Source organism: Ambystoma mexicanum, chromosome 6q (genome assembly GCF_040938575.1).
Source record: "Ambystoma mexicanum isolate Mex_15411 chromosome 6q, UKY_AmexF1_1, whole genome shotgun sequence".
NCBI classification, from domain to species: Eukaryota; Metazoa; Chordata; class Amphibia; order Caudata; family Ambystomatidae; genus Ambystoma; species Ambystoma mexicanum.
Window position 1 is genome coordinate 239,437,816 of NC_090937.1, and position 27,611 is coordinate 239,465,426.

Here is a 27,611-nt window from a genome sequence, read left to right on the forward strand (position 1 = left end):
TAACCTTGCACTGCCACCTGCTGGACGCACTTCTGTTTCTTGATGTTTAGATCCTATGTGCTGCACTTGCTCCTCCTCCCCTTCCCTCGGCACGCTCCCCTTTCCTCTCCCCTGCACTTGCACACTCTCAATGTCACTGGGCCTAGTAAGATCGTTGTCTTGTCCTCCCTCGTTTCCCCTCCCCTGCCTCATTGCGCTTTGAAGCACTTGTGTATGGGCACGCTATGAATAAAATATATCATATATCATGGGAAAGGCACTTGCCAAGCAATGCCATAGTGGTGGAAAATGGTGCGAGCACCCGGGCATCTGATAGCAGTGCCTGGCAAATGCCTAAAATGTATATGCAAGCCAAAACTGTTGGCTTTTCCAATACAAGTTTTTAACAGACATCAGTGAAGGGTACGCAGATTGCTTATTAATCAAGTGGCTTAAGGTAGACCTGGTCAAGACATTTTTACTACACCATCACCGGGCTTACAGCTCCAATTAAGTTATTAACTCTCAGAAGACTGCTTAGAAAAAACACTGGGAGGCACTTTGAGTGCAATGTTTGATGGTAAGGCTTGATTAAAGCAAGCACAAAGAGATCCCATGAGGAGGTGTTTTGGTTTGGGGGAGGCAGGAGCTGGGTGGAAATGGACATAGGGAATAGCATGGCCATGGGCATTCAATGGGTGGCCAAATACTCAAACAACAACTTCAATCTGTATCTCCCTCCTCTTATGCCATTTCTCCCTATCTGTACTCTAATGCAATAGTTTCAGCTTTTTGTTGACACACGCGTCACCGAATAGCCAAAACTAAAAAGGCTCATCGGGTGAATTGTTTACAATACAGGTAAAATGATAGGAACACCATCTCATGATGAGCAAGATATAACTCCAAGCTAAGGCCACATTGGTTTTAAAATTCCTGAACCTAAACTTCTTGGTCACTACTTTCATTGAGATGCTCCTGCCTTTCAAATTACATGTAGTCTAGATTAGGCACTCAGCGTGATGTTTTCCATAGCTTCTCTTGACCTGAACAGCAAGACACATCTCTGAATGGTACTATAACAGAACACAAGGGCTTTTATCTGATTTGTCTGCTAATATGTGAACTGTAAAACAGACTACATAAAACAAACCTGCAACCCTGAATCAAACTAAATGACAAGATTCTAGTAACATAAAATGCATCTGGGATTCTGCGTGTAATTGGACATTTAAAAGCCTTCATTTTTACAATTTGTAAGTATTTGGATATTTTTGCAATAACACCCTGTGCTCTCTCTACACATGTCACACACTCGTCCACACTAGCAACATCCCCACTTCTAACGTGTGCCCTTACCCCTCTGGTGCCAAATAAAACCAGCATTGGCAAAGCTAATAGTTTTGGTTTGTATAGTTTTTCATTACATTTTATGAATATGTGTTGGCCCCATAAAAAGGGGCCCAGCTAAGAAAATATACAAGCTGAAGGGCTGGTCATCACATCACACTTATAAAGTGAGCCATTGGCCTCTGCTGGGTGATTAACTACTTCTAACATTTTAAACCAGTAGCTGAAACACAAAGTCTGCGGTTAACACAGAATGTTACAAAAGTCCATCAAATGCTTTGAATCTCGGTTCCATCAAGCATTGTATTATCCATTATGTCAAAACACTCCTTCAAGCCCCAATTACCCAGGGCGATAAACAATGCCCACTGAATGGTGTAACCCCCAAAAATCAATGTACTACATGCCTAATAAGTAGGATTCTACCACTCTGAAAAATGATACCCACATACATAATATATGACAGGATTTTTATAACGCGCTTAATACCCAGAGGATTCTGAAGTAGCCGCGGTATATATTATGAATATATGAGGCAGTTAAACAGGTAAGTATATTTATTGAAGTAAATTATATGATAATATAAGTATAATACATTGTAGGAAAAGGAGGAGGGAGACAACAAGTAGCATAGGGAGCTGGACAGTTATAATTTAATCTCGGTGCTCCCTTCTAGAACTCTATCAACACCTGAGTTCCAAGTGTTCTGATGCTACCCACCATACAGTGATCAGGCATGTCCCACACAGATCAGGCAGGTTCTGTCCTGTCAGAATAGAAATACTACACATCTCCCTCCCTTTATATTGTTCCAACAAAACATATTCCTTTTACAACGTTCACAAACTATGTACAACTGCTATGGAACAAATATTCCTTTTACACCATTCACAAACTATGTACAACTGTTGTAGCACTAGTTCCAGCTGGTTCACATGAACTCCACATAGTCCTCCATCTTCTTTGGTAGCCGATATGATCTGCCAGATCTGGACATACATGCTCCATGTCTGGAGGTGCTTGGCAAGGAAAAATTGAACTGCTCAGAATTACCATTATATCTCTTCTCAACAGTACTACCAACTTTACTTTTAGCACTGCTGCTTAAATTTCTAGATATCTTAGCATTTCTAACTGTATTCTGGCCTACATCTTTCATTTCTTTCCTGTTACTCTCATCATTTTCACACATCCAAATTCTTTCTACATTCCATATCCTTTTGTCTTCTGTCCTAACAGCATTGCGAAACGCCTCTATCACCCTGATAGGATTGGACCATTTGCATGGTCCATTTCTTAGAGCAGGAGGCAGTAACACTTTAACAAACTTACCAACAGCTTTACACATATCATACTTGCTGTTACATACTTTCTTATCATAATTAACCTTGTTTCTCTTTTGTGTTTCCCTGATTTTTTTTCTTGCATTAACCAGATTCTTTTCTATTTCTTTACCTCCTTTAATAAGCCAAATGGGAGCTAATTTGGTGTTTGCCTTTCTTCCCCTGCTATGCTCAAAAGGAGAAACACCTGTACTGGTGTGTGAAGTGAAACGATGAGCAATTACTTTCTCCTTAAGAGCATCCTCCCAATCCAACCCATTGGCCCACGCCATTCTGATGGTTTCTTTCAGGATCTTATTAAAACGTTCCACTGTTCCATTAGTTTGTGGATGATAAATTGAGCTAGTCTTGTGCTCAATGGCAAATTTTTTACAAAAATCTGCAACTTCCTTAGACATAAATTGAGTACCATTATCGGAAAGAATACTTCCCGGATAACCTTCCCTCTCACATATATTTGATAAAAATTCCACCACAATTTTACCCGTAACACTAGAAGTAATTAAAATCTCTGCCCACCTGGTGAGAAGATCTATGACTACCAAGCAATACTTTTGTACCCCTTTACAACATATGGGACCTAAAATATCCATGCTTATATCCCTCCATACACTATTGGAAATATCAGTAATAACCATTGGTTGTCTGGAACCCACACATTTTTTTTTCATCATCACAACAAAGGATACATTCCCTGATATATCGCTCAATTTGCAAGTCACAACCAGGCCACCAATAGTCATTCCTAATTCTTTGCTTAGTCTTTATCACTCCTTGATGACCCTCATGACCCAATTCTATAATCTTCAACCGCAGATCCGTCGGAGGAATGACTTTATCTCCTCTCATTACAAAATTTCCGTGAACATGCAGTTCATCTGCAACCTTCCAGAAAGCACTTAAATCGGCCTCTTCAAATTTAGATTTCTTCATGGAATCATGACTTTGAATCAATTCTTTCAATTTCTTGATGTTATTATCATTAAATTCAGCCTGATCCCAAACATCTTTGGATATAGAAGAATTTTCTACACAAAATACCACTTCCATGTCTTCATCTTCATCGACAATCTCAGAAATGTTGGTTAATCGAGATAAACAATCAGCAGACACATTCTTTATTCCTGGAACGTATGTCACAGTATAACTGAACTCTTGCAGCATCATTACCCATCTTCTCATTCTGTTGGATACTTTATTAAGACCTTTCGACATGAACACTTGAGTTAGAGGCTTATGATCAGTTCGAAACTCAACTTGGTTTCCCCATATAAAGCTTCTAAATTTGTCTGCCCATTTAATAGCTAGAGCCTCCTTCTCTATAGTGGCATATGAAATCTCTGCCCCCTTAAGCAACCTCGATGCAAAAGCAATTACTGCTTCCTGACCATTTTTCTCTTGTGACAATACAGCTCCCAAGCCTATGTTGCTAGCATCCGTGGTGATTATAATCTTGTCATTGGTGCAAAAATTCTTTAATGCAGGAGCAGAATTTATTGCATATTTTATAAATTCGAATGCATTATCACATTCCACATTCCACTCAAACACCTTCCTCTTGAGTGCCTCTCGTAATGGAACGGTGTGTATGGCAAAATCCTTGACAAATTTTGAGTAATATTCAGCCATGCCAATAAATGTCCGAATCTCATCTTTGTTGCTTGGGCTCGGCATTCCCACAATGGTGTTGACTAATTGTGGTTTTGGAAAAATTCCTTCCGCTGTAATCTTATGTCCCAAAAGTTCGATCTCCTTGCAATTTATCTTACATTTGTCTTTGCTCAAAGTCATGCCAACATCATACAATTTTTTACATACATATAATAATCTCTTGTCGTGTAATTCTTGAGTGGTAGCATGAATTAATATATCATCTTGAAAACAAACCACTCCATCATTATTCTTGAACATACCATGCATAACCTTCTGGAAGACCGATGCGGCCGACACTAATCCGAAAGGCATTCTTTTAAATTGATACAAACCATCAGGAGTTATGAACGCAGTCAGTTTCCTTGAATCCCTATGCAATTTAATCTGATGGTAAGCAGATGATAAGTCTAACGTCGAAAATATTTTAGAGGGTCCAATGGTAGAAACAATTTCTTGTATGTTAGGTAAAGGATGGCGATCAGGTATGACACATTTGTTCAACTCACGTAAATCAACACAAATCCTAAGTTTTCCTGACTTTTTTCTTATTACCACAAGTGGGGAAACCCACTCACTGGCATCAATACTTTCTATGATTCCATCTTCTTCCAACTTCTTTATTTCCTTGCTGACTTCTTCTTGTACAGCCAAAGGAATGCTTCTCAATCTTTGAGCTATAGGTTTTTTATTTGGCTTGAGCAATATTTGATGAGTATAGCCTTTAAAACATCCTATATTATCTCGGAAAACCTTTAGCAACCCAGCTTTACGTATAATATCACCACCATTAATCGATTCAGTACTTCCACTACTTATAGACAAGACTGATTCCTCACTGGTTGAGTCCACTTTCACTCGTAATTTACTTTGGTGAGTCCAGCTGAGAAGGGCAGTTTTCCCTTCGCTTGTAATATATATTTTGCCATTTGCACTTCTGTTCTTAAATTTCAACCTTCCCCAATGCCAACCAATGACATTGATTCTCACACCTCCATATGCTCTTGGATTGATATCCGTCTCATGTAAACATTCATGTTTATTCCTGTTCCAAAATTGCCTCGGCAGAAGCGTATATTTTGCACCCGTATCAATCATCATACATACTTCATTGCCATCAATCGACACCATCGCCCTGGGACTTTCCAACACTTCTTCATCGTCATCATCAGTTATAGTGCATACACAATCATCTTGAATTTCCATTTCACTGCGATCACTATCAGAATTATCCCCTATCCAATTCATGGCACTGTCGCGAAATCTGTAACATTTAGAGAAGTGACCTTTTCCTTTGCACTTGTTGCAAATGATCTTTAATGCTGGACAATCTGGGTCATCAGCCCAATGATTCACATTGCCACATCTGTAACACTTTCCTTGACGTTTTTTTTCCACTTTCCTTAATTGATTCTCTGAATGGTTTTTCTTAGGTACTTCAAATGATGAACCCTTCTGACCATATTTACTTGATCTTTTGTCCGCTCTCAGTGAATTATACTGTTTAGTGACAGATCTCCTCTTAACGGTGTCATTATTGATCATTGAAATCGACTCCTCATCATGTGTGTCATGTATTTTACTATTACTGCTTCCTATTTTTACTTGTTTCATCTTGTTCTCCAATTCTTTAACACACTCCTCAGTGTGCTCTACTTCTTTTGCTCCTCGAAGAACAGTGTCAAGGGAAGGATCACTTTCTGACCACAATCTTTCCCTTACTTTGCTACTGCGACACTCTAACATAAATTGGTCTCTGAGTCTCTCATCCAGTTGCTCATTGAAATTGCATGACTTTGCTAATTTCCTTAATGCAGTGACAAACTTTTCCACACTCTCTCCCTCCTCCTGTGTGCGTTTGCCAAACTTGTAACGCTCTAGAATTATGCTCACCTTCTTTTCAAAATGTTTATCAATTTTCTTTACAGCTAGCTGGTATTCATTCAGGTCCACACTCTCATCTTCTGGTAATTCTGGGAGTGTTTCATATTTTTCTTGGCCAACAGGACCTAAACAGTGCATGAGTAATGACTTCCTTTTTTCCGCACTGCAATTAGGACCACAAATCACCCCTGCATAATGTTCAAAAGATTTTATCCACCTTTTCCAAGGTAAAGCAGGTTCATCAGTGCTGGGCATAAAAAAGGCAGGTGGAGGCACGCTGCTGAATGCCATGACAGTCTATGTTGTGAAAACAACAAGGTTGTAAATATATATATATGAACCAGGTGATGCTCCTTAATAGAATGCAAAACTGCGCCAATTCAGATTGTGCTTCAGTACTGTGTGCAGGGTGCAATGATGTCTATTATTTTCAATTGAGAATTGTTTTCGATGCACCTTCTGACATTGGATAGATGAGTATCATTATTAGTCAGCAGAAGAGTGTTCACTAATATATTAATTAATACCAATGTCTCCTGAAACTGCACTGTAAAAAAAACAGGACTATCAGCAGGGCTATCCGCCTCCTATGACGATACTTATTCAGCACTGTCAAAGTGCATGAACTGCAGACTTGCGTTGGAAAAACACTGCGTACTGCGCCTTTAAGAAAGTTTTCCTGCTTAAACGCGTTGAGCGCATGCGCAAACTCCAATGCCAATGTAAACAGAGCAAGTTAAAATCAATACTGCAGCGGCTCTGTGATGCGTATCACTGACCGATTATATTCTTCATATGCCGCACTGGAGCTGCCGAGCGTTACCTTCAGGAACGATGAGACGGGGCCGCTTCTACGCTCGGGCATGAGCGGAGCAGCTCCGTGCACCTCGATGCCGCATAGATTCGACTGGGGCCATCCTCGTCGCCACTTGAAGTAGCCGCGGTATATATTATGAATATATGAGGCAGTTAAACAGGTAAGTATATTTATTGAAGTAAATTATATGATAATATAAGTATAATACATTGTAGGAAAAGGAGGAGGGAGACAACAAGTAGCATAGGGAGCTGGACAGTTATAATTTAATCTCGGTGCTCCCTTCTAGAACTCTATCAACACCTGAGTTCCAAGTGTTCTGATGCTACCCACCATAAAGTGATCAGGCATGTCCCACACAGATCAGGCAGGTTCTGTCCTGTCAGAATAGAAATACTACAGATTCTAAGCACGGAACCGCGGATCAAACCTGTAGTGTTCCATGTCGTCTTGCTTCCAAGTTGAGCACGTTGCCCCTGAACTATCGTCCCGAGACTTGTGTACACATTAAGCCATGTGTATGAAGGCATGTACTGCTTTACAACTATAATTTGGAGCAAAGAGGAGAATCGTGTGCTTTTAAAATACCCAGTAATAGTTTACCAGCCATACGCATGAAAAGAGGACATCAACATTCTTGTAAACAAGCTAGTTATGATTGATCCGAAAGATCTGATTAAAGATCAGAAAGTGTGAAAGTCATATTCCAATGTCTGTCCTCAATACATTTGAGCAGCAGATTTGATGCCTTACCATTTACCTCCAGGCCCCCTGAAGTAGCTAATTTCCTGAGCGCTTGCCTGCACATTTCATGCTTAATACCAGAAGTTAAGTTCCATGCATGCCTCGAATCCTGCAACCTAGCAAGTTTGCAAGCAGTTGCACAATGTGGAAATAGCATAAAAGCATCCATATGCAGGTTTGGGGGCTGAGGTGGTGCTTTCTGCATATCAGGGCAAAACCCTCATACATTATATCACATTATGCTTTCAGCGTCCAACCCCTTATACACATCAAATACATCCCTTGTTACACATCCATCTCTTGGTCTATATCCACCCAGCTTGGCACCACACTCCTTTATGGGATCTACGTTATAATACCGAATCCCAAAAGCTTCAATTACAAAATTGCGAAGCCCACTTGATCACGTTTTTAAATTCAAGCTTGTGGGATTTTGGTTGTTTGCCCCCCTCTTGGCATTTAATGTATGCGGGGGACAACCCTGCAACCCTCGCAGCCCATAATACCGAACTAGGGAAGCGGGGGTAACCCATGCAATCCCCGCTAGCCTTGTTCGGTATTATGGACTTCAGTCTTTTCTACCAGGCCGAATGCGCACTAACTGAGCATGCAGCCTTTTTTCAGTATTTTGAGGTAAACCCCCTTTATGGGGGCATGTGAAAAAGAGAGGAAGAGTTAACAAGTAAGATAAAAATACCACGAGGAAATATGGAACGGAAAAGAAGACCAGGTAGACAAGAATATAAATCCATATATGGGTGGCAGAGAGATGGACTCCGATTGTAAGACTGAGTTCGATTAGCATAAAGGACAATTACAAATGATAAGGGCTGTGACAACGTAGAAGGTCTGTGATGAAGGAGAAGGATTGTGGTGATGGAGAAAGACTATGAATGAAGGATTGGTGAAGGAGAAAGATTGTGACTAAGGAGGACTGCGATGAAGGCCTGCGATTATGGAAATGTACTTTACTGAAGGAGGCAGACTGTGTTTATGAAGAAAGTTTGTAATGAAGCGGTTAGAATGGTGTGATGGAGGAGGCTGCTAAAGAAGCAGGTCTAGGACCATGGGCTGGGACAAAGGAGAAGGAATAGGTTGAAGGACGGTGATGAAGGAGAAGGACTTTGATGAAGATGTGCTGTGATGAAGGAAAAGCTTGAGATGCTGAAGGAGAAGTACTTAAACACAGTATAAAAACTATGATGAAGGAGAAGGACTGTGACAAAGAAGAGCTCTGATGAAGGAGAGGACTCTAATGAAGGATGAGAACTGCGATGAAGAAGAAGGATTGAGACAAAGAAGGAGGACTGTGATGAAGAAGAAGGACTGTGATAAAGGAGAAAAACTTGCCATCAAGCAGCTGGACTGCTGTAAAGGAGAAAGACTGATGAAGGAGAAGGACATTTATCAAGGATATGTACTGTAATGAAGGGTGACATGATGAAGGAGAAGGACTGTGATGAACACACCGAGGAAGAAGAAGCACTGTGAGAAAAGGTAGTGATAACACAGAAGGTGATGAAGTAGAATGCCTGTGAGGCAGGAGGAGGACTGTGGTAAGGAAGAAGGACAACAATGAAGAATATGGACTATGGCCAAAAAAGAAGGACTGTGACAAAGGAGAAGGACTCTGATGAAGGTGAAAAACATTGACAAAAGGGAAGGACTATGATGAAGGAGAAAGCTTGTGATGAAAGTGAAGGACTGTGAAAATGTAGAAGGATTGGAGAAAAAGGACTGTGATGTAGGGGAAGGACGGTGATGAAGCAGACAAACTGTGACAAAGGACTTTGTGAAGGAGATGGTCTGCAATGATGGACAAGTACAGTGATGAAGGACTGTGGCAAAAGAAGAGGTACTATGATGATGGTGAAGGTCTATGATGAAGGTGAAGGACTAGGATGATGGAGAAGAATTAATGAAGGAGAAGGAATGATGAAGGAGAAAGACTGAGAAAGAAGGAGGAATTATGGAAAAGAAGTACTGGCAACGAGTTGTAGTGAAGGAGTAGGACTAGGGTGAAGAAGAAGGATGGAGGACTCAGGCAAAGTGCTTTGATTTAAGAGAAGGAATGTGACCTAGTACTGTGATTAAGGAGAAAGCCTGCAACAAAGGATTGTGATGAAGGACTGTGAAGCAGGAGAAGTAATGACAAAGGACTAGCATGAAGGAAAAATACTAATGAAGGATATGACTGTGACAAAGTAGAAGGGATGTGACAAAATATGGTGATCAAGCAGTGGGACAGTGATGAATTATATGGATTATGATGAAGAAGATTGGCTATGATGAAGTAAAAGGGTTGTGATGAAGGGGGAGAACTGTGTTGAAGGAGAAGTACTGCAATGAGGAGATGGACTGTGGAGAAGGACTATGCTGAAGGAGAAGAACTGTGAGAAAGCACTATGTGGAGGAGATGGACTGCCGTGACTGACAATTACAGTGATGAAGGACTATGATAAAGGACTAGGATGATGGAGAAGAACTAATGAAGAAGAAGGAATAATTAAAGAGAAGGACTGATAAAGAAGGAAGAATGATTAAAAGGAAGGACTGGCAAAGAGTTTTGAGAAGGACTAAGGAGAAGAAGAAGGATGGGGGACTCAGACAAGGGTTTTGATGTACAAGAGGGAATGTGCCCTAGGACTGTGATTAAGGAGAAAGACTGCAATATAGGAATGTGATGAAGGACTGTAAAGCAGGAGAAATAATGAAAAAAGACTGGCATGAAGGAAAAAGACTGCTGAAGGATAAGACTGACAAAAGTAGAAGGGATGTGACAAAGGACTGTGATGAAGTAAAAGGGCTGTAATGAAGGAGAAGTACTGTGAGAAGGACTGTGAAGAAGGAGAAGGACTATTATGAAGGAATAGGGTTGTGATGAATGAGAGGGAATGCGGGTAAGTTGTAGGGCTGTGATAAAGGAGAAGAACTGTGATGAAGGAGAAGGACTGGAATTAAGAAAGAGAACTGTGGTGAAGAAGATGATTGAGCCAAAGGAGGAGAGCTGTGATGAAGAGGAAAGATTGCAATGAAGGAGAAACACTGGTCACTTAGGAGGATGACTGTGACGAAGTAGAAGGACTGTGATGAGGAAGAATGACTCTGAAAAAGGATATGGACTGTAATAAAGGATGACATGATGAAGGTCTGTGATGAACAAATCTGAGGAAGGAGTAGGTCTGTGATGAATGGCTATGCTAAAGGAGATTGACTGTGGGGAAGAAGGTAAGGAAGGACATGTAAGCAGTGATGAATATAAGAACTGTGAGGAAGAAGACGCATTATGAAGAAAGAGGACTGTGATGAAGGAGAAATACTACGATGAGAGGGAAGGCCTGTGACCAAAGATGAGGTACTAAGATGAAGGACTAGGATGAAGGAGAAGTGCTTATAAAGGTGGAGCACAGAAAGACACAGAGCGAGACTGGAGCCAAGAAGGAGGACAAGCTGGATGGCGAGATGGAGGAGTATCTGAGAGAGAGCTGCTGGGGACCAAGCCAGGGAGAAAAGGATGAAAGACCCTTTCAGGCTGTGAGTTGAGGCAGGAGAAAGTGTGGGGAGGGAGCCTTGTCTCCAAGACGCCAGGAGAGTTCAGAGAAGGGATCTGAGGGGCCGGTTAAGCCCTTGCCTTAATGCATCAGCAAGCTGCTGGTTTCCTCCCCAGGCCGCGGGGCCACCTCAAAGTGTCTGAGGGGCAGGTGGGCAAGTCCCTGACCTCGAACAAACTGAAAAACGAAGGGCACACGAAAAGCATTCACAGCTGGTGAGTTCAAAGAATGGGAGAGCCCGGTTTGTGATACGCACGATTGTGAAAGCTAAAGTGTTATGTAAACATGAGTATAAATTATAAGATGGCTGAATGTATCTCCACTAGGCGTGACGTCACACGCCACGTCACGTGGCGCCTTTTTGAGATTTAAATATGAGCACGAGGCATCACTCTGGTTTTTCCAGTTGGATGTACCTCGTTGCTCAAAAAAAGTCATTATTCTTTACTGCATGAGGAAAGATCGAATTTTATGGAACAATGGAAACAATGTTTTTCATGTATAAAATATTTCAAATTGAGATAGAACATAAGGCAGATCACATTATTTGTAGGTACTTAGTACAATAGTCATGGACTAAGTATTGAAAAGACTAGCTGATCAAACAAGACTACTTCCAATGGGTAGGGTAAGGAACATCTATTTTCCGAATTCTATTCTAGTGTTTTTACGGTTACATTAACTAAGGTGTCTGAGGGGCAGTTGGGCAAGACCCTGACCTCGAACGAACAGAAAAACGAAGGACACACAAAAAGCAATCACAGCTGGTGAGTTCAAAGAATGGGAGAGCCCGGTTTGAGATACGCGCGATTGTGAAAGCTACAGTGTTACACACACGGTTAAGCATTGAAGGATAATAGACATTAGATGCATTTAGACAGCGAGGGAACAGATGAGAAAGAAAGTAACAGAGCAGTGCAGTGTGAGAAGGCATGTTGTTAATGCTTCTTGAAAGATAACAGAACTGTGAATAATGAAACCAAAATATATGGAAAGCCACTGAAGGAAAGGGAGCGAGGGAAGAGAGTTGCAAAGATCCTGAAAGGCCAATGTTAAAGTGAATTGTTTTGAAGCGAGGAGCAGAGGGGTCATGGGGCCGTGGGCTCGTATGAACTATATGTCTATGTGAAATAAAGAACAGAGTGGCCGAGGACCCATTCTGCGAAAACCAAGTGCAAGAGGCACAGACATTGAAAACACAGTGCAAGAGGCACAAACATTGAGAAAACACTGCAAGAGGCACGAATGTAGAGAAGAGTGGTCATGCATAGGGGTTAGAATACTATGCATTGCAAAGTTCTCTGGTAAGGTGATAATGAAGAGGACCCTGCTGTCAGACTGATCACGCATGGGGGTGATAATATTATGCGGTTGCAAAGTTGACAGGTGAACATTGTTAACAAGACGTGCAATGGTTGGGGAAGAGAATTCTCCCAGAGATCTGTGAAGCAGAGCTGTTTGACTGGAAGGTGTTTCAGCTATGTTTGAGTGTTTTTGAAGACAGGAGGGGCAGCCTGTGAAAGTAACTAGGAAGGAACTTTGTGAATATCTGTTGGTTTGAGAATTGTAAAGCTAGGTGCGGGAAGCCCGAAAAAATCCATTTGAAAGTACTGTGATGCATATTGAACTGAGATTTAAATAGGCGAGGTAAGCCTAACAGATTTATAGGAAATCTTTGAACTGTGCATATCACCCATCTTGAAGGAACTTACCCCAGTGACGTGAAATTGCCATGAAATTGTCTTTGTAGTTGGCCTTGCAAAAGTATCCTTGTCTTCGGACTACATGGGAATGCGAGCTCACACTATCGTGTTCTGGGACTTCAAGTTCAAATTCTATTTTCATCCTTGGCTCACGTGACAGCAGACCACGATTTGGTCCATTTTGCAGGTTTTAAATGCTCTAAATGAATAAAACGTGGCACGCTTGGTGTTCTTCCTTTGCACCTTAACAAGGGATGAATCATCCTTCGCACGTTCACTCCTTTCCAGAATAGATAGCTGACCATGGCTGTTTCACTCTTGACTCTAGGCCAGACAACCTCGCCATGCAGCTCTACGATTGAGCTTATTCTTGCTGCGTCACAATCCTCGTCTTTCCACTTCTTAGGTCTTGGCCTACTAAATTTGTGATACTGATGTCCAGCTTCTATATAATAGCAGCTTTGCCTGCCTGCATTCTACTCACTATGTATAACCAGCTTCTATGATGATTTAGTCTACCTTGCATTTCAGCATCTGTACAATTGTTGAGCGGTTAATTCTCAGCAGCACTTTGTGCATGTGTATCTTTTTCATTTTTAAGAGTTCACTCAATTCTTTACTTCATCATTAGTTTCTATAGAATCCATACATCCTCTTCAGATAATACCTTGAGACGTCGCTCATACTTTCTTATGACGTCACAGGCTTCTTTCTTTGCTCTTTTTATATATTCCTTCAGGGAGTTCCTCCCTCAGATCGTCGTCTCTTCGGGGATACATTCAATAAGGTTGTCTCAATGGGTATCTTCTTTCGAATATACGCTGCAGCATAGGCACAACTGCTGGTGTCAGACACGGCACAGTCTCAGGCTTCCAACATATAGGAAGCAGGGGGGTGGGTTTCCTGCAGTGGCATGCAGCTGCTCCTCTACAAAAGGGGTCCACGGCTTTTCTGGAATTGTTTTGCTCAGGTTATGTTCCATCATGCAACCTAATGGTTAGGGTGGTTAATCCCTCTCTGGCAAGTGACTCTTCATATTAAAAGCACATTTTTGGGGTTGGCAATGTGAAAGCTCTGCATTCTTCTAGGACCCAAAGGTTCACTTTGCATGCAGATGTGGTACTGCAGTGCATGCAAGAAGGGCATTGTAATGGCAATGTTGTAATAACAATGTCCTGCTTGTAAATGGGATGAAAAGCAAGAGCAACCTTGTAACTACCTTTGCTTGTGAAGAACATGTTCGCGATGTCGGCAATGTTTTTTGAGTGCTTATTGACCTAAATGTTATGTAAACATGAGTAGACATTACAAGATGGCTGAATGTATCTCCACTAGGCGTGACGTCACACGCCACATCACGTGGCGCCTTTTTGAGAATTAAATATGAGCACGAGACAGCACTCTGGTTTTTCCAGTTGGATGTACCTCGCTGCTCAAAAGAAGTCATTATTCTTTACTGCATGAGGAAAGATCGAATTTTATGGAACAATGGAAACAATGTTTTTCATGTATAAAAGATTTCTAATTGAGATAGAACATAAGACAGATTACATTATTTGTAGGTACTTAGTACAACAGTCATGGACTAAGTATTGAAAAGACTAGCTGATCAAACAAGACTAGTCCCCATGGGTAGGGTAAGGAACATCTTTTTTCTGAATTCTATTCTGGTGTTTAGATTGTTTTTACGGTTACATTAACCAAGGTGTATTTGCAATTTGTTTATAGGTATTTGTTACCATCTGACCTGTATACGGAATAGGGATTCTCGGTAAATAAGGTTAGTGAATGAAATATTTTCTTGATTTGATATGTCAGGATTAGTGATACTTGAATGGTTTATGCACCTAACAGTCAGTAGTAATACTTTGGTAGGATTATTTTTTAGGAAGACGGTTTATTTTTTCCCTGAAGGATAGAATAAATATCCGAAACGCGTTGGGTTAAAGAGGATAAAATATGGCTCTGTTCCTAAAAGAAAACATTTTCATATTTGAAACAATCTGTGAAATTATTTATGTATTATGCTTACATTGAATTATTGATAACATATCATTAACCTTTGTTACAGTGTATGAATTTTTATCTTTGAGACATGAAGTTCATGAGTTTATTTTGTTTACTTATAGATGACTATAAGGTCTGATCCGATTAGAGTGCCATAAGGTTCCTCTTTATGTATACTGAGAGTTTTGTTCAAATGTTACACGCAACACTCATGGCTGTCATGAGGCCCTTTTTTGTATTTGTTTCCTTCAGCCAGTCCAGGCTTTAGAAGGCATTTGTCATTTAGATGAGGGCCTCTGTAAGGCCACACACAAAAAAGCATACAACGAAACGTCAAGTCCCAGAATGCAAAGAGCAGCTTTGGCCCACGACATGGAGCCATTTGGCATCAATACACTGGTTGGTGCATGTGTCCAGCTCTATTTGCAACTTTTGTGTGTGGTTGGTGCACTCAGGAGGCTTGTGACTTGATGTGTGAATGCGCAGCAGAGAGTGCAGTGATTATAGTGGATTCTAAGCTATCATGGGCCCCTCGGGCGAAGAACTGGACTGGTGCACATAACTCGTTATGTGTGATCAGGGCTGCTACCACAAACTAATGAAGGGTCCCTTGGATATCTTTTGGTGTTGACTACCAATTCTCTGATATTGTAAAGTAAGACTTGCAGATTATCTTGATAACTGCCTAAGGAGGGGATCTTTGTGGTCGCGAAAGCTGCCCATCAACATTGTGAGTTTCCTAATGGAGGTACCGCCTCTGCAACGTTTCATATTTTGTATTTGTTTTTTCACTAAAAAAATCATATCTTTTGATTGCGATGAAGAAAATGCTATGCAAAGTGTGTGCTACCTTGGCTCAGCCCAGAGAGGATGTAGTTGGTAGCAAGATGGAGGCCAGTTACAGGATGTGTGATGGCAGGAGTTGGCTTTATTCAAAGCATATGACTTCCCTAATTAGTAGAAGCATTAAACGGTGCTTGAAAGGAAATGTGATACATTGCCAGAACCATTCACCAGCAAATGAGTGTGAGGAACAATGTTGGGGAAGCGCGAATAGGTGTGGATATAGGTGAGGTTGCGGCTGCTTCCTGCTGGGGTGTCTGCTTGCTCACAGTTTCATCGTCCTCCCGGACAGCTGTGTCCGACCCTCTGCCTCTGACAACCTTTTCCCAAGGTCTTTTAAATGCATGCCAACCCTCCCGATTTAGGCGGGAAACGCCTGCAATTTCAGTTAAATATAACCTAAAATAGTTCCACCGCCAGTGCATTCCTATAGGGAAACCTATGTCTCCTGATTTCTCTCCAAAATCTTCCTCCCAGGTGCTTCGAGATGTTGGCAAGCATGCTTTTACCATGCCTTCCTTGGAGACAGCACCGCTGAGGCACATAGACACCAACTGGGGGTCAGCTGGAGATCAAGATCTTCAAGGGTTTGTCAGAGGTCAGAGTGAGGTAAGAATGCAGTGCTACATTGCTGGCCCCTCCTGAAGCTTTGTTATCCTCCACCTCCACACAGGAAGAAGCTGACAGAAAGTCAGGAGGGATCTGCATAGTGTACAATTTAAGGGTCAGCTGCATTGACGGCATGGATTATGTTCTTCCCGGAACGTTCAATATGGCCGACGTCCTGGGCAAATCCCACACTAATCCCTCACTGGTGCTTTATGTCAGGGAACAAGTCATGCAACAGAGCTCAAGATTACTGCTCAGAATGATATATTACATTACATTACTATATTTATATAGTGCGCTGTGGATCCTCAGGCATTAAGGCGCTAAACACAAACATAAACATAGAATGGTTCGTTGTTGAGTGCCGTTGGTTAAAGCAAGCGCTATGATGCTATCTAAACAAATGGATCTTTAGCCCCCTTTTAAACGCAGGTAATGAGCTCTGGAGCCTTAGATCTTTAGGAAGCTTATTGCAGAGGTTAGGAGCCAATGAAAAAAAGGCTCCCTTCTCAGCTTTAATGGTTCTGCATCTAGGTTGTATGGGCAAATTCTGTCCATTGGATCTCAGGCCCCTACCAATCTATTTATCGATGATGGAGTCCTGCAAGTAGGATGGCATTGTTCCTAATCTACACTTGAATGTGATAGTGAGGAGCCTGGATGAGACTCGTGCTTCAATTGGTAACCAGTGGAGAGATCGCCTGGCACCTGTTATATGGACTCTTCTAGGGAGGCCCAACACTACTCTGACTGCTCTGTTTTGCATAGTCTGAAGTCTAAGCAGGTCGCATTTGCTAATACCAGCCAGTAAACTCCCGCAGTAATCCATCATAGCCGAGCATTGATATTTGGTATCATGATAATTATTTAAATGTTATGTTATTAGGATTTGTACCACACACCTCTTCCATTTGCATGGTCGACAGGCACTCTGGTGGATCCAGAAGAGAGTGGGTGGGTTTGGTTAATTAGGAGAAGGAAACACGTGATTAAAGTGCTTTGCTTTGATTGTGCACTTTCCAAATCCCCTTGTGCTCTGTGTGTGTGACAGTGTTCTAGGCGGGATGCGTTGGGAGCATCAAGGGCTTTGCACCCATAGAGCACATCTGGTGCTTACTGGGTGTGCATTGGCAGGGGGCTGTGTCTGTCATCTGATGTTATGTTTGTAGAGTTGTATTGTTTGGAGTCTGGCAAGGAGATATCTGAAAGCAGCATGCTGTTTGCTAGGTTGGCTTTGCATGTGGCGAGTGAGAAGGAGAGTGGTATGGTTAGCCAAAGGAGCGTGGTTGGATAGGCAGGTTCTCCATTTAGGGTGCCATTTCATACCGTCACTCTTGGTTGAGTTGTGGTGAAAGGCGTTGAGCTTCATTGTGGCTGTAGCAGGCTGATGTCATGTGTTGCATCTTTTTTAATCGAAATAACATTTCCCGTTTTAGCATTGTCCGAAAGCCGGTGGTGTACTCTAGTCTTTGGCATCATTTTATGGGTGCTACAAGTTTGTTTGGAACCAGGTGGTCCCCATATGGCATTCCCTCAGGGTGTGCCTGTTTGTGGGAGTTGGTCAATTGACATGTGCTGTCTCTGTTGTACTTTAAATATTGGATCATTCCCATGGATTGTGTTATCGTATATTATTGGGCTGTTTGTATAGCACCTTTTACCATTGGTATGATTCCAAAGCGCTGTGGGTTGAATGCCCTAGTCCAGGTCAGTGGAGAGAGTAGTGTGGTAAATAGTGCTTGGGTGCACTGGGTATGTGGGAAGCCAGGGCGGATTAAGTGGTGTGTAGCTACATTCTAGTGCTCGGCATGGTGCAGTGGTTGTGTGATATCAGTATAATGTTTGCAACAAGGCCAATTGGACTTGGGAAACTGCATTCTGGCAGCGGTGGAGTTTGTTAATGGGATTATGTGTGCAGCTAGGCCGAGTTAATCGAGGGGTATAGCTGCATTCTATTGTTTGTTGGTGCAGAGGAGAGAGTTAGCATATTGGTGTGCTTGAGTGTCTGTGTGGATTGGAGGGCCACCCTGTTCTTTTGCAGTTACTTGCCATGCCAGTTTCATTGCCTGATTTCTAGAGCGTATTCCCTTGAAGGTGGGACTGAAATTAGAGCGTAAGTGCTATTGGATCCAGATTTCCGGGTCCCAGGTAATTGTTTAGCAGTGACGGTAGGGTATTCCTGTCCTAGTTTATGGTTTCGAATTTGCGAAAATGACACTGTATCAAAGTCCCTTGCGAGAGCTGGGTGTGCGCTTATCTTTTAGGAGAGCGTAGTTAATAACAGCAAGAGACAAAGAGCAAACGCAGCAAAACATCAGAATACAGGTGTTACTGCGACCCAGGTGAAAGGAGTTCCGGGATCAGTTGCCACAAAGAACAGATTAAGCATCACATAAACCGAGAACATTCATGTCTGTTGGATGATGACAACCAGACCTATCCCAAATCATACTGTTTCAATATAGGAGGTAGGATGCCCTCAGTACGTAGTTCTGCTCAATACATTCCCAGATAAGTAGGATTAGCAAAGATATAAGTGCTAGTAGGCCCTTAGTATTTAGTTCTGCTCAGAAGAGTTCCAGATAAATTGGATTAGCAAGGCTAGACATCTCCTGGACTGATAACATAGATTGTATCTGGAGGAGGCAATCATCAAGCTCAGTCATGGAGTTGGTACATAAGTGCTATTAGTGCTGGGGTTACGAGTCTAGCACTCGATCCAGATAGTTGGCAATAGATACCCTTGGTCTCAGAGCATAGTGTATACCTGTTGGAGGAAGACAATGGTGGAAGACAGTGGTCCAACTCCATCATGACGTAGTTACATAAGTGCTACTAGGATTCGGGTTTCAAGTCGAGGGCAATGGCTCCAGATAGTTAAAGGTAGATATCTCCTGGCTAGAGAGCGTAGTGTATGCCTGGTGGAGGACAATGGACACACAGCAGGCCCAGTCATAGCGTAGTGCCTGAGTGCTACTATGCCCACGGTTTCAAGTCCTGGCTATCAACTTCTAGGCTGGATAAGGATAGCAGAGTCAACCGCAGTGGTGCGGTAGAGTGACTAGGCATTTGCCGAGAATGTAGGGGGCCAGCCGGTGCATAGAGTTCAATTTAATTGATCATTGGAGCTAGTTCTTGTGTCCCAGTTGATCTTACCTGTCCACATTGAAAGGATTACCAAACCCTTCCCTGGACGTGGGGATAGATCGAGTGGTAAGAGCGGTCCTTACATGTTTTTCAGGGGAAGAGCCAGGTTTTGAGTGCCTTCCGGAAAACCCTGCAGTCTTGGCTCTGTCTAATGCCGTGAAGCAGTGAGTTCCACAGAGTTGGCTCCAGGGTTGAGTAGGCGGACCCTCCGATCCTGGCCGAATTGGAGGCGGGGACCACTCGGAAGAGGGCCATGCTTGCGTTTAGGTCATGGATTGGGAGTTAAGGCGTAATGTTTTTGTAGATATTTGGGACCCACCTGTGTTGAAACACAGGTTTTTAGAACTTTCCTGAATTTCAAGTGGTCCTGAATTATGCGTTGCGCTTGGAATCACGTTCCAAAGTTTGGCCACAGCAGTAGAAAAGGAAGGTTGTCTGTACCTTTCTCTGCAGAATCACCTGGTTTCTATCAGAACTCCATTTTTGGGACTTAAATCACAAGTTGATTAATAAAGTAATATTTGATCTTGTATACATTCTGCTCCTTGACCTTGAAGTGCTCCGTAGGCTGTGCAGACAGTATGGAATATACAATTAATTTGAAGGGGAACATTTTTAAAGTCCCCAGAGCTTAAAAAAGATGCTAAATGTATGTGTAATGGTGTTAACACCCATTTTCCGGGAAGGTGCAGGGGTGGGGGGGATCTGCTGCATCTTGGATGTGTAGTGTTGGCCTGAAACGGGATTATGGTTTCTGACTCTCCTTCAGACTCAAAAGACAAAAACAACTTAGCTTTAAGACAGCATGACATTTCCATGCTGACTTGAAACCTATTGATTCCTAGGGAATCTGCTGTCAGAATCCACTGTTCTTTGGTAAGATCCGGAGATGTTTTGATGGATCCTTCGATTTTTTGTAGGAAAGTGTCAAAGTGTACAAGGTCGCAGTGAGACAAAACATAGTCCCTGTTACCAAACAAAAAATGGGCCGACATTCATGCATCGCGTTTTAGACTTTTAATGGAACTGATTCAGAAATGTATTGTAAAGCCCATTGGGCGTAGCGTAGTCTATAACTACAAGCTGCACAGTGCACAAAATAAAAGAAAATGGTTTATATTGGCTAGAAAACTGTCCCACGCCGCCCTCTTGCTCCGACCATTGCCCTATGAGCCAGTGTGATGCCTGAGCATGAAAAGGTGTCTATCATGGCTCATCCAAGGGGATAGTGCACTGCCATGTGTGGAGGGCACTATTCACAATGCTTCCAGGCTCCACTGGGGATTCACCGGTGACACTGCAACCACAAAAGTGTTAACCCTCATGGAAATGTATGGGCGTTGTTTCAGCTTTCCAGGATCACGACATCCAAACATTATGCCAGTTTTCTGAATCATTGGCTATAGTTTTTCATGGATAGTGAGCCCTTAATCATGTAAACATTGCCAACAGGCTTTTGGTTGTCTAATTAAAGGAAGCTCTACAAGGGAGAGGGGAAACACTCTCAGTCCCAATGGCATCACTTCAAACAGTGCCGGAGAAAAAAGCTGGCATTCATCAGAATAATGCCTTCTTTGTATGGTGTTCGGTGCCACATTCATGCATTTTGGTGGTACTAGAAGCCCCTTTTCTGCTGTACCTTTCTTCTTTTATCATGCAAAATGATAAGCTGTATCTCACTTTTGTTTATGGGTTTAACAATAACTAAGTATTCGACAAAGAAAAAATAAACAAGTGGCTCTTTGCTTTTCAGCAGCTGAGGGTGTTAATTTGCATGTATGCATATTTACAGGACTAGATTCGCCCCCCTCCACAGAGAGAGGAGTGTGATTGAGAAAGAGCTTAATTTGCAAAAACAGAATGCCCAAAAACTGTGAGTGCCCCTTCCCCAAGCACACAGTGATCTAACAAAGCCTGAATACCCCCCTTCCCCACCTAACGTCCACGGTCACAAGGTGCATGTGTTCATCCCAGGATTTCCACACTCCCGCCTAAACACAAAGCCAGATGCCTAAGGCCACAGGCTTTGGGTTTCTCCTGTGACTCTCTCTGCTGTAGCTGACCTTTGAATGCCTGAGTTTGGAGGAGGGTTACGCTCAGGTTACTGTGCAAGTAGCAGAAATTCCATTTGGAATTGACATCCTGAATATGGCTTTTGTATTTTACTAGGCAAAAGCAGAACATCCAGCCACAGAAGAAATGGTCATTCCCACAGGGCACATTCTCAAGGGACTCAAAAGATGAAGCCCTGGACTGCTGGAAGGAAAAGTGAGCACCTGGGTGAATAGCCAGGTCAATATAGTCACTGAATGCAACAGGCAGGGATATCTGGCTGCCATCAGTATGGGCCTCGTTACAGGGTCGGCGGTAACCCTGCTGGTCAGACCAGCCGGGCACAGCGGCCACGGCAGGCAGACTCTGAGTTTGCCAATCCGGAAACAAGGGTGTTGGTGAGTTTACCTAATGAGGCCCTATGTCATCTACCTATTCTACCTGCTCTGAGTAAACAGTCTGAACTGAGGTTCTTCCTGACGTACCGGGCTGATGACCACATATATGTAACTTGGGTATTTAATATGTCCAGTTGTACACTAGTAGCATAAGTGTAAGATATGCAGACACAGACACTGGCCATCCATACACCATGCCAGCTTCCATCAACTGCCTCTAACAGAACACTCACTCAAACACTGAAGCAGCACACAGCATTCCAAAGCCCATTCCACACACCAGCTTCCAGTGACATAATGTATAGTCCAGCACATTACTACGTCTCTCCCTCCAATCCCCAAACACCACCACACACACACCTTCCTGCATGTATACCTCCGCTGAACTATGTTGAGACCACACCATAATACCTGCTAAGAACCACACAGGAGCGGAAAGACAATAACCATAAGGTATGGTGCGACCTAGAATGTGCCCACAACAAACTCTACATAGAAACAGCAGAACCCCAAGGAAACTGCCAATAATCAAAGCTAACAGTGATGACTAATTAAATATATCAATATTGACCAGTTAACAAACACTAGCTCCAACTCCACTCCTGAAACAGACACCAGCTCCAACTCTACTCCCTTCTTCACCCTCCATTAATCAAGAGCAACAGCAGCATTGTGGCCACCGCAAATACCCAAAAACTTCTACCACTACCCGAACAGGATGACCACAGGCAATACAACAAAACCATGTCCACATACAGGTTCTGGGTCACCTGTGGGCTGAGGCACACCACAACCTCCTGGGGCTGCAGCAGATGTGTCCTCTCCCCAGCACAGTCCTCTCCCTTTCCCTTTGGGGCCTTATCACTCATAGTGCAGGCAAGATGGATGAATGAAATGCACACCAATTTACTGTGCAGGGCAAAATGGAAAAAGAACAGTCTAACCGATGAACAACGTAGATGCTTGTTCTAGCAAGGCTCCAATGCACCCCAAAAGCAAAAATATCTGGTACGCAGTACGCAGAGGCTCCTCAATCAAAATATTGATTACGTGACACCTGGAAAGCTTTCAAAAATGAAAAAAAGCATTGCGAGTTATGCAGTGGCACCCCAGAGCCAAAAATTGAATGCACGACACCCAGAAAGCTGCCGAAAGGAGAACAAAAGTGGTACGCGATACACAGAGGCACCCCAAAACAAATGTATTACATACGCGATAAACTGTAGGCCTCAAAATGTAAATAAATACATGTGCGTATGTGCAGAAGCAACCCCAAAAAGAGAAATGCAGTACACGTTACTTGAAGGAAATGGCTTGCGCAGCACCCCCAGATGCATGTCTGTGACACTCGTCCATCTTCGAACCTTCTCGTGCACAACCAGTGATGCGTGTCACGCCTCTTAAATATCATCATCATTGCCGTGTACCAAGTAAGCCGCATAGGCTGTGTAGGCGTGCTCTGGGGTGCCCTCTGGGCCACATTCCAGCATGGCTCCCTGTGCACCAGTCCCACCACCACCGCCCCCTCTGGTTGAGCTTCCATCCCTGCCCATCAGATCAGGTCGTCACTGTGCCTACCAACACAGACAAATGCAGTGGATAGTCAGCAGGCACCTCAGGGCAGTGCAGGCAGGCACGGTATGCCCCTGACTACAGTCATAAGGTCAGAGGGCATACCTCTATAGCTTGCACTCGGCACAGTGGCAGCAGGTGGCGACCATGAGGAGGCAGAACGTTACAGGAGTTTCCACCCCAAGGAAGCATTTGGCACCATTGAGGAAGGAGGACCAAAGAGGGGCCATGTAGGCATTGTTGTCTGAGTTTCAGAGGTACCAGAGGCAGCTGGTGTCAGAGAGGCAACAGGCAAGGGAGGTATCAGTGATGGTGGCCAGGGCTGAGGTGGCGCTGAGGTGAGCAAGGAGACCAGCTGCCATCCTGGAGGCCACTTGCAGGTCGGCAGAGGAGGCAGAGGAGCAGATGGTGGCCACCCTGAAAGCAAATGGTTCTTTAGGATTGTTTCATTTTTTACTTTTATTTATTTAATTTTCCCGGACTATTTTGACATTCACTCCATTTTATTGTTTATATAGTTCAATTTTAATGCAGGCTTTGCATCAGTTTGTAAAGAGGCTGATGTACACATCATCTATAGTGCCCACCCCCTTACCTCCATCATATTGGAAGAACAACAAAAAGGCACTGTGCATTACACCTGGTATCGTCCCAATACCGCATCGAAGATATGAAAGACACTATGGGCTTCATTACACGGAAGGCGGTAAGGGTTAATGGTCACCGGTAATGGTACCGGTGACCGTTAACCCTTACCGCCTTACTAGGAGGTCCCTTTGCGGGTTGGTACTTTAACGCCTGCTTTTTAGCAGGCATTAAAAACCAACCCGCAAAGGGACCAGGGTGCTAATTACGGTACCGCAATTTGCGGTAACGTAATTAGCACCTTCCCCATTCCCATTATGCCCCATGTGGCAAAAATGGGAATGGGGAAGGGCAATGGGGGAAGGGGGAATTACCGCCCCGCCAACCTTGGAATAGGGCGGCAATTCCCCTTTCCTCCAAGGCGGTGCTGGTATTTTACCGGCATGGACCAAGGTGCTAATAGCACCTTGGTCCACCGCCTACTGTGTAATGAGGCCCTATGTGTATCGAATGCCATTGGTAGTATAGATCAGAGGCAATGCACTCGTCTTGGAAGAAAGAAGACCCAGAGCAAAACAGGTTTGAATCCCGGGTTTGCTCATAGAAACCTCTTCGGTATTAAGCGTGTTATAAAAAACTACTATATCGATCCTCGAACTGATGAGGTAGAAGGATGTCTGCATACACCATTGAACATAGAAGAGCTACAAGTAAATTCTGTCAAGACTTAAGTGATGTCATGAAAAGTTAAGTGATGTCATGAAGAGAAGATACAAGGGCACACTGAAATGATATATGAATACTTAAAGAAAGAAGATGTAACTGAAGTAACAAAGTAACTGAACATGCAAATATGAAGAAATCATATACATTTTGGAGATAAGTGAGAAGGGATGCAGTAGATGTACATATGCAGAAGCGCAAGGTAGATGAAACATATAGAAGCTTGCTACAGTAGAAAATATAGCACGGGTAAAGCGGCCATGATGAAAAGGTAGACATCCGTTTTGTATAATAGTAAGCGAGAAACCTGAAGGAGAGAGACCAGAGCAGCAAAGATGAAAGGCTCTGGAATATAGCATTGTGCGAGGAACAAAGAATATCTGTTTGGCTTGGGATCAAGGCTACCACATAAAGAAATAATTGCAAGGTACAAGAGGAGTCAAAGAGGACAAGTTACATATGCATGACATTTTTCTCTTACATTAAGCAAAGGAGTGAACATTTGCAAGTGCCAAGTATCGGACAATCAAAGATGCAAAAAAAGATATGCAGGACGGAGCAACCAAGTCTCAAGTGGCCAAGAGGAGTAATAGCACCCAGTATAATTGAATCAAATAGCACTTAATAAAAGGTCAGAATGGAGAAAATCGTAGTCTCCTCTACATGGTGCAAGATTGTAAAACACAGGCTATTCTTTACGCGCCAGACTAAGATAGCAATTTACCTTAACTCCCTTAAAAGTCCAGAGGAAGAGAATAGTCAACAAGGTCAACTACAAAGAAGAAGAAGCCTTGGTTTAGGGCCTAACTGATGAGAGATGGTAGGCTAATTGGCCAAGTGGGAATTGGTCTGACGTTGTTCCCCACACCTGGGTTTCCTTTTGCTTACGTGCTGCTAATGAGCCAAATGTCCAAGGTTGAGAGAGAATGCCAACCAATAATGAGAGCCTATGTAGCAATGAACCATACATTGTTGCAGAAGCCAATCAGCTGTTATTCTGCTGTTACCCTGTATTACACGTCGTTAGAGGTAGTTTAAGGTGTGATACCAGATAAGGGGCAGCCAATTGTGTTACTAACACTTAAATGAAGTATAGGTATCAGGGACATCCTTTCACCAAAATGCCAGGGGTAGCGAACGTGACATCAGATGACCCTTGACCTCTAATGACATCACAAGAAGTGATGTCATTTCACCCCACCCCAACATGACATCACGGGAAGCAACAGAACACAACCTTCTACCCGTTGACAAAACTTTGTTCCTGAGTACACTATAAAAAATAGGGTTACAATATCGCTGTAACGTGATAAACATTTTACCCAAGAATGAATCACCATAGGCAGAGAAAAAAAACATGCTATAACTGCAACTTGTGAAAACCAAAATACATAGTCCAAAATTGATGTTTATTCTACTCTAAATGCTTTTTGGAGTATTTTGTCTGCATTGTGAATTTGAGGTGTTTAAATCAGTGACTTACCCCCTGAAGTGTACCTGAAATAAACCTTTAATGAGTCTCGCAATTATTGTATAGAATTAAATAAAGACAAATTATTTGTTATTCCTATTCTTTCTTATTTAGGGTCACTGCTCAAAGTTTTACACTTGTGCAACCCCCTGTTTTTTAAGAAGCCCCTGTTTTAAGAACCCCGAACAAGAAAGTCAGCCACTCTAGAAACAAAGAGCCTCATGGCATTGGCCACAGCCCAGGATCTTCAATTTGTATGTTTTTTTAGGGGTAGCAAAGGGGACTAGAGGGGTAGCAAGGGAGACCTCTAAATGACATCCCTGATAGGTATATATGTTCCCTTAACCATTCACTTCTGCCGATAGGTTTTTAGTCTTTGCCCCATTGGATGACGTCATAGCTGACTTACATCGAGGTATAAAGCTTTTGTGTAATGGAAATGTATCTGAGAGTGAGTGAGCTGCAATCTGTTTGTTCCCCAGGTTTCCCAACTTTATTGAGCTGATAATAAAGTGTTGTTTGCCATATTCTTTGAGTCTGTTCAGTTATGTAGGTCTGAGATCATTTATTGTTAATTCCATCTGGCACTTGGAACGCTCCAGGTGCTACTGCACATTTTGGGAGCAGAGGTTGGCTCTGGTGCAGTCTCCCGGGCCCAGATCCAGACTTTCAGATTTTTAACATATTCCACCATTAACCAGAAGATTGCAGAGGTTCCTGTGGAGAATGGAGAAAAAACACGTGTTTATACGAGACAGTTGGTAGGTGCCCCTTTGTATAAGTTCCTGTTCGGTCCCTGCAGGTGCCCCGCGGACTGAAGATACTGATGTCAGAAGAGCATTGAAAGTGGCAAATATAGGGGAGGGATTGTATTGTAAGTGTAAATATTACATGGCCACGGCAGTGGCCATGTAGTTATGGTTAAGTTGCTGTTTCCATAGGAAGGACACTTTTTGGGTGGCTTATAACTTCGCTCTCTCTAGACGGATCCTCTCCAAACTTTGCAAAGAAAGTATTTGGGTCACTCTGAATTTTTCTCAAAGTTTGGTGAGGATTCGTCCAGGGGGGGGGGCAAAGTTATAGGGGGGTCCCAAAACTTTTTTTTTTTTCCCCATTGACTGAATGGGAAAAAATGTTTGCTCGCGTCTACAGCCCAAACCGCTGGACGGATTTTCACCAAATT

The 27,611-nt window shown here is 42.8% G+C and overlaps 1 protein-coding gene across 2 annotated transcripts in view; it reads right to left on the minus strand.

Moving 5' to 3' along the window:
- BANK1 (B cell scaffold protein with ankyrin repeats 1) overlaps positions 1-27,611 on the minus strand; it is a 2,974,928-nt gene that overhangs the window by 2,769,928 nt on the left and 177,389 nt on the right. The window lies entirely within an intron of this gene.